The sequence below is a fragment of the Ambystoma mexicanum genome, chromosome 1p (genome assembly GCF_040938575.1).
Source record: "Ambystoma mexicanum isolate Mex_15411 chromosome 1p, UKY_AmexF1_1, whole genome shotgun sequence".
Classification (NCBI taxonomy): Eukaryota; Metazoa; Chordata; class Amphibia; order Caudata; family Ambystomatidae; genus Ambystoma; species Ambystoma mexicanum.
The window spans coordinates 640,567,052-640,585,278 of NC_090921.1; positions in this window are offsets into that span (position 1 = coordinate 640,567,052).

Here is an 18,227-nt window from a genome sequence, read left to right on the forward strand (position 1 = left end):
TGGACAGGAATGCAGTACAGAAATAAACTGATATGGTTTCAACAAGAGATAATATAATCACTTTTCCCCTTTGTGGCAATTCACTCCCCCCTATGCAATATAAAGAGATGGAAGGAAAGCACACAGTTTTCAGGCATACAATCACAATACAATACGAATTTCAGTTCCCCCCTAGCAAGCTTAGAACACAGGGATGATTTTAAAACACAGGCAAAATACTTAAATGTGATTTGCAAAGAAGTGAAAATATGCTAAAAATGATTTTAATTCCCTATAGGTGATTCAGGGTAGGTGGCAGCTACTTTGAATTAGTTCAGGTCAAAACTATCAGTGATTCATGAGGGACTATTAGGTTGAAAACGGATTTCAGCAATGCAAAGCAAAAGACAGCGATTTTTGACAGGTGGTGAAATGAGCTAGTTGCAATTCGCTGCACTTTTTCCGAGTGCGTCGAGCGCGATTATGGAAAAACTATAAGGAGTAGAAAGTCGGTTTAGGGCTTGTTGGAAAGCTGAGGATCTTAGCTTTGAAATGAAAGTTACATCTCATTCCAAAGATACGGACAATTTTGTGGAGGTAGATTTTCAGAAATAAAGTAGTGATTCAGAATGGCAAATGACACTTTCACAGGTTTAAAGTCAGAGAATGGACACGATTTCTATGATGCAGTTCTGGACAGGTTAAAATGGTTTGAATCAGATTATTTTAGACTAAGAGATTGGTTCTGGCACAGTTTTCAGGATACTCACTCCTATTCTTGGAAGGAATGGGCCTCCGTCACGGATCTGGTCAACAGGTTTAGCTGCGGTTCTCTCGCCACGGACGGTCTCTGGTACCGGTTCTGCTCACAGCGATCTGGGTCAGCTCTGCTCTGCTGGTCTGGATCTCTGGTTCTGGCAAAAGTTCTTGGCACTGCACAGCGGTCTGGTCTGGATACAGCACTGCTTTCTGGGTTCTGGCATAGGGTTCTAGCCAGAATCAAACAGCACAGCCCGGCTGTTGAAGAGTCAGGTTGCAAAAGATTTTGAGGCCTGCTGAAAAAGGATTCAGCTGGTGGTTCAGGCCCCTCTGCTACAAGTTCTGGAGTCTGGATTCGAAGTTCTGGATGGTTCTTCTTGATATTGTCTGGTCCGACAGAGTGCTTTGCAAGAATTCAGGTGAAGTGGAAAAATGAGTGTGTCCTGCCTGGATTTCAGTGGGTCCTTTTATGTCTTTAGAAAGTGGGTGGGTGCGTGGGCATAACTAAGCCTGCCCCTCACAACTTATCATTGGCCAAGTTCTCCTCTCTCCCTTGATTGGGGGAAGGAAATGGAGTGTCATTGTGATGAGGTAGGTTTATGGGTCAGAGGATCCTCCCCTTGTCAATTTGCACACAAATCTATTTTTGATCCAAATAAATATTCATCTATGCACAATTTTTCTAATATTACATGTCCAGTTAACCTATTTTCTGTAGCTCCAAATCATCCGATCCCTGTCTTTGTAAGATGTCGTGTCCACCTCTGACAGAATTCTGCCCTTTTCATCAAGAACACAACCTCTAAACTTTTCCAGAATTTACACAAACATGCGCAAGCAATATGGTCATCGGATGATAAAGTGTCACATTTTTAACATACAGACATTTGGAGTAATACCTTATTTTCCGTTACTACCCCCCAGAACATACCACAGAGTCCTAACACCTCTTAAAATGTGCACCGAAAAATCACCAGAATAAATGATATTATTATATAATTTTGGCAATTTCGTACTATGAATTATCCATCTTTTTAAAATTATGCTCTGGCCCAGATGGGTGTGGTTTAGGTTCCAAAGCACATGGGGGGATTTCTGTCTGTCCCCGCCTCCAGCTCAGGTGAGTCCCTGTTGGGGGAAATCGAGGTCACTGCTATCACTAGGTGGCTCCCAGAAGCACTGCTCCTCCCAGTTTCTTCCAAGAGGAAGCCATTTACGACCCCCCTAATTTAACATTTGCCTGAGCCAAAGAAAGCTCATTGTTCTGTTTCCTGCAGCCCCAGGTAGCCCACCCCTAATTCAATCAGAGAGGTGTAATCTCCTTTTGGTGGGAACAGCAGAAGCCAGCCAGGCCTGTGAATCAGGCCTGTGAATGCAGTTGCTGGGCAAGTTTCAACTCCTGTCGGGGGTAGTTGCCAGGCAGAATTCAATCAAAGCCAGGCTTCAGCTAAATGTCACTTTTGTTCCAGTTTTCTTCATTCAAATCAAACTTACAATTTTTACACATGCAGCTAGAACGCTGATTCTAAGTTCAAAACTATGACATTTAAACAGTTGCAACCTATGTGACACTCAAAAGTAGGTCACTCATTTATTTTAAACATTTCGATTTTAGTGGTTTTAAGTCCAATTTCACTTAAGCTGCTGACATCCACCGCTCAGCCAGTTGTGTTATGAACATTATTTTAGGCTCTTCATCTTTCCAGATTTTGTATGCACACAAGACTACATTCTGCCAAATGTCTGCTGGTGTTCAGTGAGATTTTTGAATATCTTACAATGTTTGGAATAGGCATTTTGAGCTTGCATTTCAGAGAAACAAAGGTGATTTCAAAGCGCTTTTTTTTAGCTAACAGGCACTGCTGTATTTCCTTTGGCACCACGTTTCACTTATGGCGCTTCTGGCCCATCACGCTCGCACTGGTGGGTGGCAGGTCAGGGGACCATTTTGGTGTGCGCAAAACTGCACGGTTTTCCTGGATTCTGGCGCAAATGTGGGCTTTTTGGCCATCTTGGATTTTCTAAGCCCACATCACCAAATGTTGCAGCATAATAACTTGAACATGGGTCAAGACACCTGACAATACCTCCTGTACAGATGTCTGTCAGCATGTCCCTGACAGTGCTGCATGTGAGTCCATTCAAGCGTGTCCCACATCAATTGTGTCTGTGTTGCAATGCGTGATGCGCACTGCACTGGCATGTAACGATGCGCACATATTTGCATACCTGTGTCTGGACTGGGGCATGCAAGACATGTGACACATGGGTGCTTATGTCAACATCATGGACATGCATGGTGTACATGTGTCTGAGTAGTGAGTGTGTGACTGGCCAACACTCCGGGATGTATGTTACTTGAGTTCTTGATTTATGATTGCCTCATGCTGCCAATTTGCCCTTGAGTGCACTGTGACGTGATATCTCCATGGCCTGCTTCATGACTGTCAGGTGATGTGTGTGAATGGGAAGTGTATGACACATGATGCGTGTAAACTGGAGGCAGAAATCTGACGTGCTGCCAGTGCCTTGTCCAAGGCTGTGAATGTCTGCTGTGAATGAGAGACACGATTGTGCATGTGTATGAATAGGACTTCCATGTGTGTAGTGGACGGTGATGATGCATGCGACCTCTGACGGTGCCACTGATGTACATTAGCATTGTGACAAACACACATGTGTTCAGTACCCTGATGTTTATGTTCTATGTTTCCCTATCCACAGCAACAATGGGAGAAGAGGGCGGAGAAGGCGCTGTGGAGCACGGCAGCAGGGATGCCTCCACCAGGCGTAGATGCAAGGCCCAGTCGACCTCCCAGGTACTGTCATCTTCCGGGACCGAGGAGACGGGTGCCGTATTCAAGTCTGTGGCCACAGCTGCTGAGGGTACGTCCAAGAGGGTGAAGGTGGGACGGACAGGTGAGCCTGCACAGTGGCAAGACACTGTGGAAGACAGTAGGGAGGCATCCAGGTTGGCGAGGGAGGGAGAGGAGGAGGAGGCCACATCAGCCCAGCCGATGCAGCTCGGAGGGGGTGGTGACGTAGGTGTGACTGCTGCAGTCCAGGGTCAAGGGCCAGAGGCAGTGCAGGTTGCTGTGGAGGGGCCTGTGCCTAATCCTGTCCCTGGTACTGTGATTGCAGCAGAATGCACCTGTGGGCCTGCTCCGGCCGGACCCGTCCACAGGTGGCGGTTGCTTCCACTCAGACTGAAAGACCAATGCCTGTGGATGTTGCCATTCGGTACAGGGTGGACCCGTGCTAGCCGGTATCATGGGGCGGGTAGACTCTATTTGTGATGATGTGCAGGCTTCCAATTAGGAGTTTGCACACCATCACGAGAAGGTCTGCCATCTCGTGAACTGGCTGGCACATTTCCTGGTATCACAATGGGTGCATGGGATGGACACTTATGTAACCCCCTCCTCATCTGCCTCCTCTGTGCGCCAGTCGTCCTCCCTGCCGTCTTCTGGCCCAGATGCCACCAGGACCCCCTGTGCACCTGTCCTAACCCCGGCGGCCAGTCTGATGGAGACCACATCCCTGCCGGGATCGGGAGTCGACGGAGGATCAGCAGAGGTGGTCACCACAGAGATCCATCCGGCGACAGGACATATGGCAATGGTGGAAGAGCAGGCAACAAGCGGCAGGGCACATGCACGACAGCCCCAGGGATTGTCATCATCCCGGAGGCTGTCCCGGAGGTGCAGGCACCAGCTTTTCGGCGGCAGCAGGTTCAGCAATGGAGGAGAGGCAGGTATGGCCATCGGGCAGGAGGCACACGTGGACCTTTCAACAAGGATGTCTTCCGTGTTGGGGCGACTTGGCCTGCAGATTGGAGCAGAGCGGCAGCGAGCACAGGGGTATGACTCACCATCGCGAGGGCAGAGAATACCCTGCGTCGGGCAGAGAAGCGGGTAGAGTTCCTCGAGGAGACTTGCAGGGCGTTTGAGAGGGGCACGTTGGAGTCCCTGCAAGCCCTCGAGGGGAGAGCACAGGCCCGCCTAGGGGAGATCGATGCAGAGTTCGATGATGCCCTGGCTGAGACTCTGGGGGGAAATAGTGAGTCACATGACTAGCCTGCTGCCACTGCACATAGTTCTTTAGGTTTAAGTTTCCTTTTGTTATTTCTTTCTTTGGAGTTTTGTGACTTTCCTCCACGTATTGTACATAGTTCTTTGTTTTTTTGGTTCTTCTTTTTCAGATATGGTTTGGGACAATGGACCCTGGATTTTCGTAAATAGTTCTCTTTTGAACAGATATTTTTCATGGAGCAATGGTTTTCTTTGGATTTGTCTTTTCATTTTTTCAATACTTTATGGACATAAAGCCCATCTTTGCTTTCAGCTTCATTTGTTTGACTTGCAATTTATTTTGTTTTTGACAATCTTTTATTTATTTGCTCATTTGGTGCTCAATTGGTAAATTAGTTTTATATGAGTATGAGTTGAATACTGGTTTTAACACATATTTTTTCATTTGAAATCAAAGTGGTGTCTGGTCTTGATGGTTTAGGCCAAGTTTCGCTCTTGCCTACTCTGTTCTATGTCCATGATGCTGGCCATTGTTGTACGTGTGTGCACACATGCAGGCATGTGTCATGTTTGACTTCCATTGGCATGTGGCATGTTGAGGTGTGCATATACAATGGATGGGTGTTAAGGTGCACTTGTGTGTGCAGTGTGATGGTTCATTTACTTTCTGCTGCATTCATGTCTATCGGTCCACAGTGTGTTGCGGGGTGGGGGATGGTGGACATGAGGCGCGGCCTACCTGCAGGTTGCCATCACAGGTGGGGGGTGGGGAAATAAGGCGGGGCCTGCCTGCAGGTTGCCATCACAGGTGGAGTGTTGGGGACATGAGACAGGGCCTTCATGCGAAGTATGGTCACGGGTGATGGGGGATCCCATGTGGTGTGGGCTGCATGCGGGGTATGGTCACGGGTGATGGGGGGGTCCCATGTGTTGTGGGATGCCTGTGGAGTATAGTCACGGGTGATGGGGGGGTCCCATGTGTTGTGGGCTGCCTGCAGGGTATGGTCACGGGTGATGGGGGGATCCCATGTGTGGTTGGCTGCCTGTGGGGTATGGTCACGGGTGACGGTGGGGTCCCATGTGTTGTGGGCTACATGCAGGGTATGGTCATGGGTGATGAGGGGGTCCCATGTGTTGTGGGCTGCCTGCGGGGTATGGTCACGGGTGATGGGGGGGTCCCCTGTGTTGTGGACTGCCTGCGCAGTATGGTCACGGGTGATGGGGGTCCCATGTGTTGTGGGCTGCCTGCGGGGTATGGTCATGGGTGATGGGGGGGTCCCATGCATTGTGGGCTGCCTGCGGGGTATGGTCACGGGTGATGGGGGGTCCTGTGTGTTGTGGGCTGCCTGCGGGGTATGGTCAATGGTGATGGGGGTCCCATGTTTTGTGGGCTGCATGCGGGGTATGGTCACGGTTGATGGGGGTCCCATGTGTTATGGGCTGCCTGCGGGGTATGCTTACGGGTGATGGTGGGGTCCCATGTGTTGTGGGCTGCCTGCGGTGTATGGTCACGGTGATGGGGGGACCATGTGTTGTGGGCTGTCTGCAGAGTATGGTCAAGGGTGATGGTGGGGTCCCAGGTGTTTTGGGCTGCCTGCGGGGTATGGACACGGGTGATGGGGGGGGTCCCATGTGTTGTGGGTTGCCTGCGGGTTATGGTCACAGGGGATGGTGGGGTCTGTGTTGTGGGCTGCCTGCAGGGTATGGTCACGGGTGATGGGGGTCCCATGTGTTGTTGGCTTCCTGCGGGGTATGGTCACGGTTGATGGCTGCTGGGGTGTGGCTGTCCCATCAGGAGGCGTGTGCTTCCAGCGGATTTGTGCGTGTATTTCGCGGTTCACGTGGGCCTTTCCACGTGATTTGGCTGGTGCGACCGGGGTACACGATTACGCTGGGGTGTGGACGGTGTACCTGCAGGCCTTTCCACGCGATTTGGCTGGTGCGACCGGGGTACGCTATTATGCTGGGGTGCGGATGGGCTATGCGCAGGGTACACACTGCCCTTCCACAAGGTTTGGCTGGTGTGACCGGGGTACGTGATTATGCTGAGGTGCAGGCGTGGTAAGCGCAGCCCTTTCCATGCGATTTGGCTGGTGCAACCGGGGTACACGATTATGCTGGGGTGTGGTAGTGGTACGTGCGGGCCTTTCTATGAGATTTGGCTGGTGCAACCAGGGTACGCAATTATGCTGTGGTGTGGAAGGGGTACGCGCGGGCCTTTGGACGTGATTTGGCTGGTGGGACTGGGGTACGCGATTATGCTGGGGTGCAGGACGGGGTATGCGCAGGACTGTCTATGCGATTTGGCTGGTGCGACCGGGGTACGAGGTTATGCTGGGGTGGGGTACGCACATGACTTTTCACGTGATTTGGCTGGTGCTACCGGGGACGCACAGATTTTTCACACTATTACGATGGGGGGGTTGTGTGCTGGGCCTTGCACTGTATTTGGCATTTCACTAGGTTTTTCCTGTGCACGGGGGCATGTTGGGGTGTTACTGGCGATGCTTTATGTGCATTGTGCCATGGCTATGGATGCCTTGGAAAATCCATGAATACACGTGCCGCGCAATTACTGGTCTGCGCCACAGCTGGGGCACGCGTGGCGCACGCTCCTTCTTGGTGCGCGGCGCTTCTGCTACTTCTGCACTGGATTATATGAGTTGGGCCTTTAGACTTTATATAATTTTGATTTAGCTAGAAGGGAACCTTTCGGCCCCTATGAATTAAGTTCAAATGTAGACCTGCTAGATATAATTCACTCTTTGAAAAATTGTAATAATGAATTATGTGAAGCAAGTTTATTTGAAGAAATCAATTTATTATGTGAAAAATTTTGTTTCATGTTACATGTTGGAACTGTCTCCCTTTTATTCATTTGTTTGTAACAACTTAATTTGTACACAACACTATTTTAGTCTGCAAAATATATTTTTCTACAAAGGATGTTTTGGTCAATAGGAGAAAGATGGAGGTATAGATGCAATTTAGAATTTTTTCAAGGGAAATTATTACCCCTCTCTTTTGGAACCAATCTGCCAAAAATAAGGATCAATATATATATATATATATATATATATATATATATATATATATATATATATATATATATATATATATATATATATATTCTATGAAAAAACTTTGTTAAAGGGACGTTATGGTTAAGTTGAGCTACTAAAAACCTATCAAATTCAGTGACAAAACTTTGTTAAAGGGACGTTATGGTTACAAGTAAAACCGAAAAACCCCTGAAAATCGCCAGTTATGGTAAGCTAAGCAACCATAACTCGTGCCACCACCGTGCACTGCTAAGAATAACACCCATTACATCAAAGATGACATCACACATATGATTGATGACATCACTGATGACATCACATGTGCATTTACTTTTCATAGGAAGTCCCTACAAGGGGTTGTGAATGTAATGTTGGCAAAAACGTTTCAGGGGTCATCTGGAGATGTGTGATGAACTACATCCTTGATTATGCACTGTATTGCTCCAAAGAACATTCCATTGAAGTGTTGTTTCTAGAACAGGAACCTACTCATACAGAGACATAGGCATTGGCTGCAGCATACACCATAGAGATGTAATATTTCTAATTTTCCCATGTTGGATAGTAAAACAGTGAATGCTTCTGTATCACACTTTTGCATACTGTGAAACATATACTAGTAAGTAGGTAATAATGCATCACTTACTACATGCTTGTACTACTACACACAAAACATTTAGAGGCCACAATGTATACAAATATGGGGCTTATATAGGGAGTGTAAAGTAAGTAAACAAGAGGCAGTATCATGAGCCACTGTGTATAACCAACATGATTATTTTTACGCATAGAAATGAATGCTGTGTTTCAGGCCTGCTTTTTCCCCTATGTATGTGCATCATAAAATGCGATTGAATTCTAAGGAAGTACTGTAAGAACATGTGAGAATAGCAACGTCTGCAAATGTAATACTTTTTGAATTTTAGGTTTTTGACTGTCAGTGCATAAACTCACCTGACCTAGATATGTCAGTGAACAAAAAAAGAAGGGGTTAGACATGTGATGTCATCAATCATATTTGTGATGTCATCTTTGATGTCATGGGTGTTATTCTTAGCAGTGCACGGTGGTGGCGCGAGTTATGGTTGCTTAGTTTACCATAACTGGCGAATTTCAGGGGTTTTTTGGTTTTACTTGTAACCATAACATCCCTTTAACAAAGTTTTTTCACTGAATTTGATATGTTTTTAGGAGCGCAACTTAACCATAACGTCGCTTTAACAAAGTTTTTTCATTGAATTTCATAGGTTTTTATTAGTGCAACTTAACCATAACGTCCCCATAACACATTTTTTTCATTGAATTCCATAGGTTTTCATTAGTGCAACTTAACCATAACGTCTACGAACATCTGACTTCATTGTGGACCTTCCGGAAAGTGCCACATGACCATATGCTGCAACGTGGCATGATGACGTGTCAGAGAACTTGTCCGCACTTCACGATAAGATCTGTGCTTCGCGGACAGTTCGGAACTGCATTTTCTACTGATCTAGGAACTTTCAACTTAAAATTTCCCTTGCACAGCTCCAACACCTATTCCTACTTATCCATTAACAATCTAGTACACAGTACATACTTTTAGCAAAACTGCTATTTATCTTAAAATGGAATCAGCTAATGCTATCTCTCCTCCCCAAGAGATACCACCACAGCTGTAATCAAGGAGCATGAGAAACACTTCCCCCTACCTTAGAAATAACACATGCGCAACATTTTCCCCAGTCCACCTGACCCTCCATATTAGTGTTTGGTGCGTCATTTCCCTCCCCACGTTTCGTTCTCAGCTCTCCTGCCCAAAAAAAAAAATGCATCCAAAAACAATAAAAGAAATGTTCCTTTAGGAACCACCTTTCACAGTTAAAAAATAGAACTAAAAAAAAAACTTATCGACTCCATCTACATTATATTTCTCAGTAAAGTACATAGACTCAATAAGATTTTCCAACATTTCCATTTGCATTTTGTGTTATGCTAATGGCAATATTGTGGCGTTTATCCTCCGTTCCAGGGATGCAACGGTGGATACCAGCCTTGCAGCCCAAGTTATTAGCCCAAGCGAAGCGATGGTGGATAGAGAGGTCTCTGGACCATTATCCCCCCATTCCAGCCCCTGTAATGGGGGATGAAGGCCATTAGCACCCTAGGGTCCCAAAGCAGGAACCCAGGGTGCTGAATTTTTCTTCCTACACCGGGACGCCTACGCCTACGGCGTCCCCGTGTAGGAAGGAAAATCCTTTTCCAAGATGTCCACCATGGAAAGGGAAGGCGGTGTTCCATACAGGGCCCCTCTTCGCTTTCCATGGCAGCCTACAGAAGGCAAAAAGAGAACTCTATGACCATATTACCACAAGCACATTTTTCTTCCTTTTCAAATCTATCCCAATTTCGAATAACTTTACCACAAAGCCAGTCCCAGGAGGACATGGCCACTTTAACCCCATGTTTTGTCCCTCGTGGTCATGGCCAGTAGCCAGATTGTCCGGATCATGACCTTATTCCATGACCCGGACAATCGGGCCACTGCCCATGGCCACAGGCTACACCTCAGTCACCAAAGGTATATCGCTATTTGTTGTACCTACATTATGACACTTGTCAAAAAATAAAACACAGGCACATTTGCAAAACCAAGCTTTCATGTCCTTCTCAATGCTCCTTACACAAGTTTGCTGGAAATCCACCCATGTTTTATTTTTTCAAAAGTGTCAAATGATGCACATACAATCGTCATATAACCTAGCCCCCACTTGACAAAATCCATTCAAACTTTACGAAAACATTGATATCTAGATCTATAATCTTGTTGCAAACCTTTGTGCAGATTTGTCAAATGGCACCACATTTATAAGCCTTAACAATATTTTGGGACCCCCCCTCTAATTCTGTCCCCTCTTGACAAAATCCCACTGAACTTTGCAAAAACCTTTGTATCTAGATCTATTATCAGTTTGCCAAATTAAGTGTAGATTCGTCAAATGGCACCTCATTTATAAGCCTTTACATTATTTTGGGACCCCCCCTCTAATTTTGCCCCTCTCGTCAAAATACCACCAAACTTCAGAAAAACATTTATATCTATTTGTATTATCAGTTTGCCAAATTAAGTGTATATTCGTCAAATGGCACCTCATTTATAAGCCTTTACATTATTTTGGGACCCCCCTCTAATTTTGCCCCCTCATGACAGAATACCACCAAACTTTGTATACTCACTCAGAATCAGGAAATATACATGCAAAATTTCAAGCAGTTCCATTAAGTGGCGCCAAAGTTATAAGCCATCCAAGAACTGCATTTCACCAACCCTGTAATGCTGAAGTGTTTGCAAACTTTCACACAACTTTTCGCAAACATCCAAACTGTTCGCAGATTTTGCAGCAAAAACCACCCTGTTTTTGCTTCTTGCAGCCATATTCCATCCCATCCTCATCACCCCTCGCCTCCCCAGAGACTATTTGATAAGTTTGACAAGTGCAATGTTGTGTTTTTTAATATGTTTTTACCGCGATGTCTGCGGACATCGGCCGATGTCCGCGAATCCAAGATGGCGGCCGTTTCCAAAAATCTGACGCACCTCATATTTCACGCCAACCAATCAGCGAACACGTTGGGTGCCCGCGGACATGACACAAGTCAATTAGCCAATCGGTGTCCTGTCCGTGGAGCGAACAGGGAAGTGTGACAGCGGAGCGGACATAGATATCACTAATTTTGTTGCTTTACGTTTTGGTCATTTTAAAAAAAACTACTGGACAGATTTACACCAAATCGACAAAAGCAGGGAAGTGTGACAGCGGAGCGGACATAGATATCACTAATTTTGTTGCTTTACGTTTTGGTCATTTAAAAAAAAAACTACTGGGACCAAGCCGCCGCTCCTGCCGCAGATTTCGTGAAAATCAGTCTAGCGGTTTGGGCTGTAGGCGTGAGCAAAGTTTTTTCCCATTATGTCTATGGGAAAAAAAGAAATTTAGGGACCCCCCTATAACTTTGCCCACCCTGGACCAAACCTCACCAAACTTTGCAAATAAATTCAGAGTGGGACATATACTTTTTTTTGCAAAGTTTGGTGAGGATTCGTCCAGGGGGAGCGAAGTCTTAAGCCGCCCAAAAAGTGCTCTTTCTATGGGATTAGCAATTTAACCATAACTACACGGCCACTAGTGTGGCCGTGTAATATATGCAACCAAGTATAACCATGTATTTAAATTGTATGTACATGTGTTGGGAACCCACCCCTGTATGCAGTTTAAATGTACTAATGCAGTGTGGTATATTGTATGAATTCCCAAACGTGTTATGATGAATCTGCTAGCATGATTTAATTTGAAAATGTTTTATGATTCTTTCAATTGATCACAAACTAGAAAAAGAATAACAATTATTTATAAAATGAGCTTTAGTGAATTAAGTAACTAAAACATTGCAGATACCTAGAGCAGAAGTTTGACTCAGTGAAAATGCACTGTAAATTGTATTGACCAGTGCCCATCAGGAACATTTCTTTTGTGCTTATAAAAAAGACTAAGGTAGAAAAATCGGCAGAAAATCCGGCAGAATTGGCAGATTTATGCAGCAGAAATTCTGATGTGGTAATTCCACTAAAAACGCCTTGGAGTCCAATGGAAAAAAAATGGGTAATTACACCAACACCGACACTTGCAATGCAGCGATAATTCCGCCAGACCAAGTGGCGGTAACAGTCATTCAGTTGGGCGGTGTTCCGGCAGATTTACCGCTGGGATACCGCCCAACATGTAATGAGGCCCAATGTGCCTTACAGGAGGAGCTCTAATTTAAAAATGTAGGCAGTATTGGTAACGTGTATCTGACGCAACACAGAAAGAGTTTGTGCTCCTCGATGTGTAAATGTACCCTTGGCTGGCGTTCACAAGAGAATGATTAAGAGGCCGACATCTGCCTCTAGAATATTTTATCCGATGTTGTCATAACAGTAGTCATATAGGTCGGGCATACATACCAGCCCCAAATAATAATGAACTACTGAAGTCAAGTGAACATTTTTTGAAATAATAGGTTGAAATAATGCACTTTGAAGCACAATGTTCAGAAGAAATTAGATAACAGGCAGTAGGATTTACTGGCAACTCTGATGGAGGATGAGGTGTCCCATGACTTGAGATGCCAGGTTTGCCACACATCAAAGACCCATTTCTGGCAGACCTTTCAGGAATCTCAGAATATTTGTGTCTCTGAGTGATATCACTCATAGGACAGGGCCTCATTCCGAGTTTGGCAGTAATTTAATGGTAATTCTGCCAAATTACTTTAAAAATTGGTGATGGTTACCGCCACTTGGTCTTGTGGGTTTACCACAGGATTACACATGGTGGTAGGCGGTGTTAACCCCCATTTTTGGAGTCCAAAGGACTGAATGGGGTTTTTGTCTGAATTACCAACTACAGTAATTCCACCAAGTGTTGGCTTTGAAATTAAGGATTAACCTGTGTCATGATGCTGGAGGTAAATCCTCCACTTCAACGGCAAACTCAGGATTTGGAGGAGTGGTAAAAATGACTGTAATTCAGTTACTGCAAAAATGATCACCACTTTTTTACTACTCCACCAAACTTCGAATGAGAATCATAGTGAATAATCAGGCAGTAGAGAGAGAGAGAGAGAGAGAGCGAAAGAGAGAGAGAGAGAGAGAGAGAGAGAGAGAGAGAGAGGGAGAGAGAGAGAGAGAGAGAATGCAATTCCTGACATGCTGAAAGGTCAAAAGGAGTTGATACTGCAAATATGAATGGAGCATAGCAGAACCGCAGACTGGCATCCTCATTTCAAATTTGTCTGGGGCACTCTCCATGTTGGCAAGGAGAGGAGCCCTAACTTTGATGCAAGCCTCTGGTAATACAGAACTCCATGACTCTGAATGCCAACCTGGAGGCCTGCCAATAGGAGGGCATGGATTTTCCTAGGGGATCTGCGCGCCAGTGGAGGTATTCAGGTTTTCTATGGGATCAAATGATTGGACTGGACCCGCCTGTAGACAGAAGTGTGAAAAAATGAGAACGTTACATTCTAAATGGATCTCCCCAGTGGGCTCTGGAATATATTATAATGGTATGTTATGATACCTTATTGTCACGTGTAAAGCACACTGGCACCACAAGTGGCTTCCTAGCGCTGCCTCAGGAAAATACACGTAAAGGTAGCACCTCCTCATAGTAAAGATAGTAATATTTTATTTCTTATAAAGCGCTACACGCCCATAGGTCTCAGAGCGCTCAAATAACAGAAGACATTATTATCCCACAGAGTGGAAGTCATGCTCTAAACCTCTGCAAGATAAGGCTGCTTCAAACAGATTGGTATTATGCTAATAGCATAAAATGTTTAAGCAGGTACAGGTTTTCAGAGAATTTGGCGTAGCATTACAGAATGTTGCTGCATTGACCAGAAGTTCATTTTTCCTTGCAGGCCAGTCCACATTTAGGAATCAGAAACAGTGCCTGGGTCATCGAATGTAGCCTTTGCCTTGGGATATTATCCTTGAATATTGCAACAAAAAAAAGCAGCTCCCGTTTCGGCCTGACCCCGACATACGCAATGCACACTGATTTAAAAGCAATCTGTTGCTTAATAGGAAGCCAGTGTGAATATTTCGATGCACATTAAACATGAGGCGGACTGCAGAATTCTGAATAACCTGAAGGCGCCGTGACAGATTCTCAAGGAGTCCTACATAGGGAAATGTGCGAAGCCTTATCTAGACTGAATTAATGCCCGTGCCACAGAGATTCTCGCAGAAATTGTCAAAAAAGGAAAGACCTGTCACAGCTGGAAAAACAGGCTGAGAGTCAGCTCATCACCCTATGTACGCCCTGGATGTATTTACACGTCATACTGGGTATAGTGTCCTCTGGGGATTGCCATAAGGAGATGTAGAATTTGCTCAGTACCCTAAGTGCATCTCCTACACAGAACTAAATAATGCCTAACTGTTACTGCTGTATGTGTCCTGGATTGATCTCAAAAAAGGATATAAGGTATGTGTGCTCCATGTCCTAAGGGATATGGAAACACTATGAATTAAGAACGTATTCATATGATTCTCCAATCAGAGATCCTGCTGTCCTGCTTTTATTAGTGCCTGAAAAATGGGCTTCTGAAAAGTGATCGCCCTAGGAAGGTATATGGATGATGATAGTTAAAGATCCTCTCGATGTGATACCATAGCGTGAATACTTTTTTCTGACGTTGTAACTGCTTGTAATGCAGGCCCCATGATAACTAAAATGAATATACTAACATATACAATATGGCATTTGATTGGCTTCCATTGCATTAGTTAATATGCACATGTAGGGTTTCCGGTTTTTCATGTGCATTTTTGGATCTGAATAAGGCATGGGTGGAGGCGCTATAGAAATGTAGATGTGCCCCACTTAACATGAATCTGAAGCACATTAAGGCTCCAATGGGGAAGTAGGAAAGGGCATCAACCAGCCAGCCGCATGTACCCACTCATATCCACCTGGGCATGCGAGTGCCATACATCATGAGGAAAAAAGGCTGCATGAATTCGACAAGTATGTGTACCCCAAAACGGAAGCAGTGCTTGGTAAAATGTGGCACTATCACACCGCAGCAAAAATACCAGTTACAAATTATATGCCAGTAGAAATGACATCAGTTTTAAATAGTTTGCACAGAGCTCTCAATAGTGTTAAATACTGTGACAGAAAATCAAATCCACATCACATTATCGGTGCTAGTCAACAAAATAAAAATAACATCTATAAAATACAACCGGAATTGCAGTAGCAAGGAGAGGAGCTTTCACTGTGTTCTGCATACTACCCGAGTGTCGCTCAAATAATCAAGGGTGTTTCTAATGATATCCTGGTATAGCTCACATATTCCTGGGTGCTGCTAATAATAGGATACTTAATATGATCACATCCCAGGCTTGCTGATCAGACATGCCATGATACTTTCAAATAAGCTAAAGTTCAGCATAAGGAGGATGCATCTCAGATTAAATATTGCCATGCCACTTTCCACATTGCTATGCCACTCCCAATCCGCCCCATCTAATCAAATATTGTTCTCAGTTTCAGTCATGCCAACCTATTTTGGATCTAAATAAGCATATTGCCGTTGCTAGTTTCTACACAGGCCCAGGAACTCGCCATCTCATATAAAACAGTGACAATCCAATGTTGACCAAGTTCAGTACATCAAGTAGTTCATCATGTTATTGACAAACCAGATAATCCCCCTGCTGCAAAAGCCCACACTCGACCCGGATGACCTGGCTAACTAGGATCCCATCATATACCTACCATTTACAGGTAACTAATTGGGAAAGGTACTGTCCATTAACTACACACTGCCCAAAGAAAATCACTATAACATTTTCACTATCTATGTTACCAGAAAACTATCATGGTAGTTTCACATTGCACCCTGAAAATACCCACCCCGTTTCAACATTGTCATTACATAGTTGCCTCCGATCAAATCATTGTCATGCCAATGTCCACCCCCTCCCCCAACCACCCAGAAAATGATTAAGCCAGTTTCACAAAGAATCCAGAAAATGGCCATGCAAGTTTTAACAATACCTTGCCTATGTTGCCCAACCGAAGCACATTTTCATATGTTTCCACATTGCCCCTAACAAATGACCATGCAAATGTCACACTGCCTCCAGAAAATTGGCAAATTGAATTCAACAGTATTATGCCAGTTTTGCATAATATAAGCACCTTGGAATGCTAGTTTTTAATATATGACCAGGAAATTACCTTGAGAGTTTCATATTGCCCCAGAAATTGCCATTCCACTTTTACATTGTACTCAGAAAATGACTAGACTGATTTCATATTTTCACCCACAGCAGTATCCCACGCTAATTTCACATTTCCCACAGAGCCTTTCCCTGCTGCACTTGTACGTTACCATTGTCATGTTCTCAGGTATTCCCAACCCTTAAACCCGCAGGTATGCATACTCAAGACATAGGGCTTCATTACATGGAAGGCGGTAAGGGTTAACGGTCACCGGTAAGGGTACCGGTGACCGTTAACCCTTACCGCCTTACTACGAGGTCCCTTTGCGGGACCCGACCTTAACGGCTGGTGTAGACCAGCCGTTAAAGTTGGGACCCGCAAAGGGACCTTGGTGCTAATTACGGTACCGCAATTTGCGGTACCGTGATTAGCTCCTTCCCATTCCCATTATGCCCTATGGGGCAAAAATGGGAATGGGAAGGGCCATGGAGAAAGGGGGAATTACCGCTCCGCCAACCTTGGAATGGGGTGGTAATTCCCCTTTCCTCCATGGTGGTACCGGTATGGTACCGGCGGCAACCATGGTGCAAATAGCACCATGGTTTACCGCCTACCGTGTAGTGAGGCCCATAGACCGCAAAAGAATGGTTCCTTGCAGCTGGCGTCTGCGGGTCCCCAGCTTTGCCAAACTCATGCAATGTCTAGGATGAAAGTGGGTGGGCGACTCTCCTTCTTAGCACAACAGAAAGGTCAGCTATGGCTATGTGTATAGTAACTCCCTACCATTGATGAACCTTTGCCATAGTTATGGGTTGGGGCCAGATAGCTAATTGTATTCACAGCCTGTGGCATTAAGAGATAGCTTAAGGTGAAATAGTCCCTTACTCTGCCCCTATGTTGAGGTAAAGATTGGTTTTTTGAGCACCAAGCGCTGCTGAATAGTATTGCTGAAACATGTTAGCTATTGTACGAGCATTAGGTAGCGTTTGGTATTCTGTCAGTGTTTTGTTGCAGGAAAGTAAGCAGTATTTTATGGTGACACGTTTATTTTCCTATAAATAGCATTTTGTGACATTTGTAAATTATTGTGCTGATATACCCGCAGCGAGAAAAGCACTCGCATTCAGGTTTGTTTGGAAACCTGATATTTAACATCCTCAGGAACTACAGTTCCCAGGTGCCCCAGTACTCTACTTCCAGAAACGTCAGGCGCTTCTGCCCCGGTGCTTCAAGAGACAAGCCGGTCTTTGCCGGTCCTCGCTGTTACTCGGCAGCAAGGCGTTTTTGGACCACAAACTCCTTCTTACTGAACAGTAAAGTAAGTCAAATAAGATGGGATTCATTAAACTAGAACCCTTCTCTTTAATGACACTACTCATAAATCGCTTGGCCCTAATTGAGTGACGAAAAAGGACTATATTAGATAGTCAAGCAGTAAACACAGAAGAGAGAAGAACATTTGTCGACCATATCCTAGCTGGTCCCGTACTGAAGGAGCCAACTACTACACTCATTGGGGTCGAAAGTAATTCTTCAACAAAAGAGGAATTTACACTCAATTCAAATATTGAAGGCACAAACAACATAGCAGTTCTAGCCTCAGATAAAATGATCCATAAATGCACAGGCCCCCT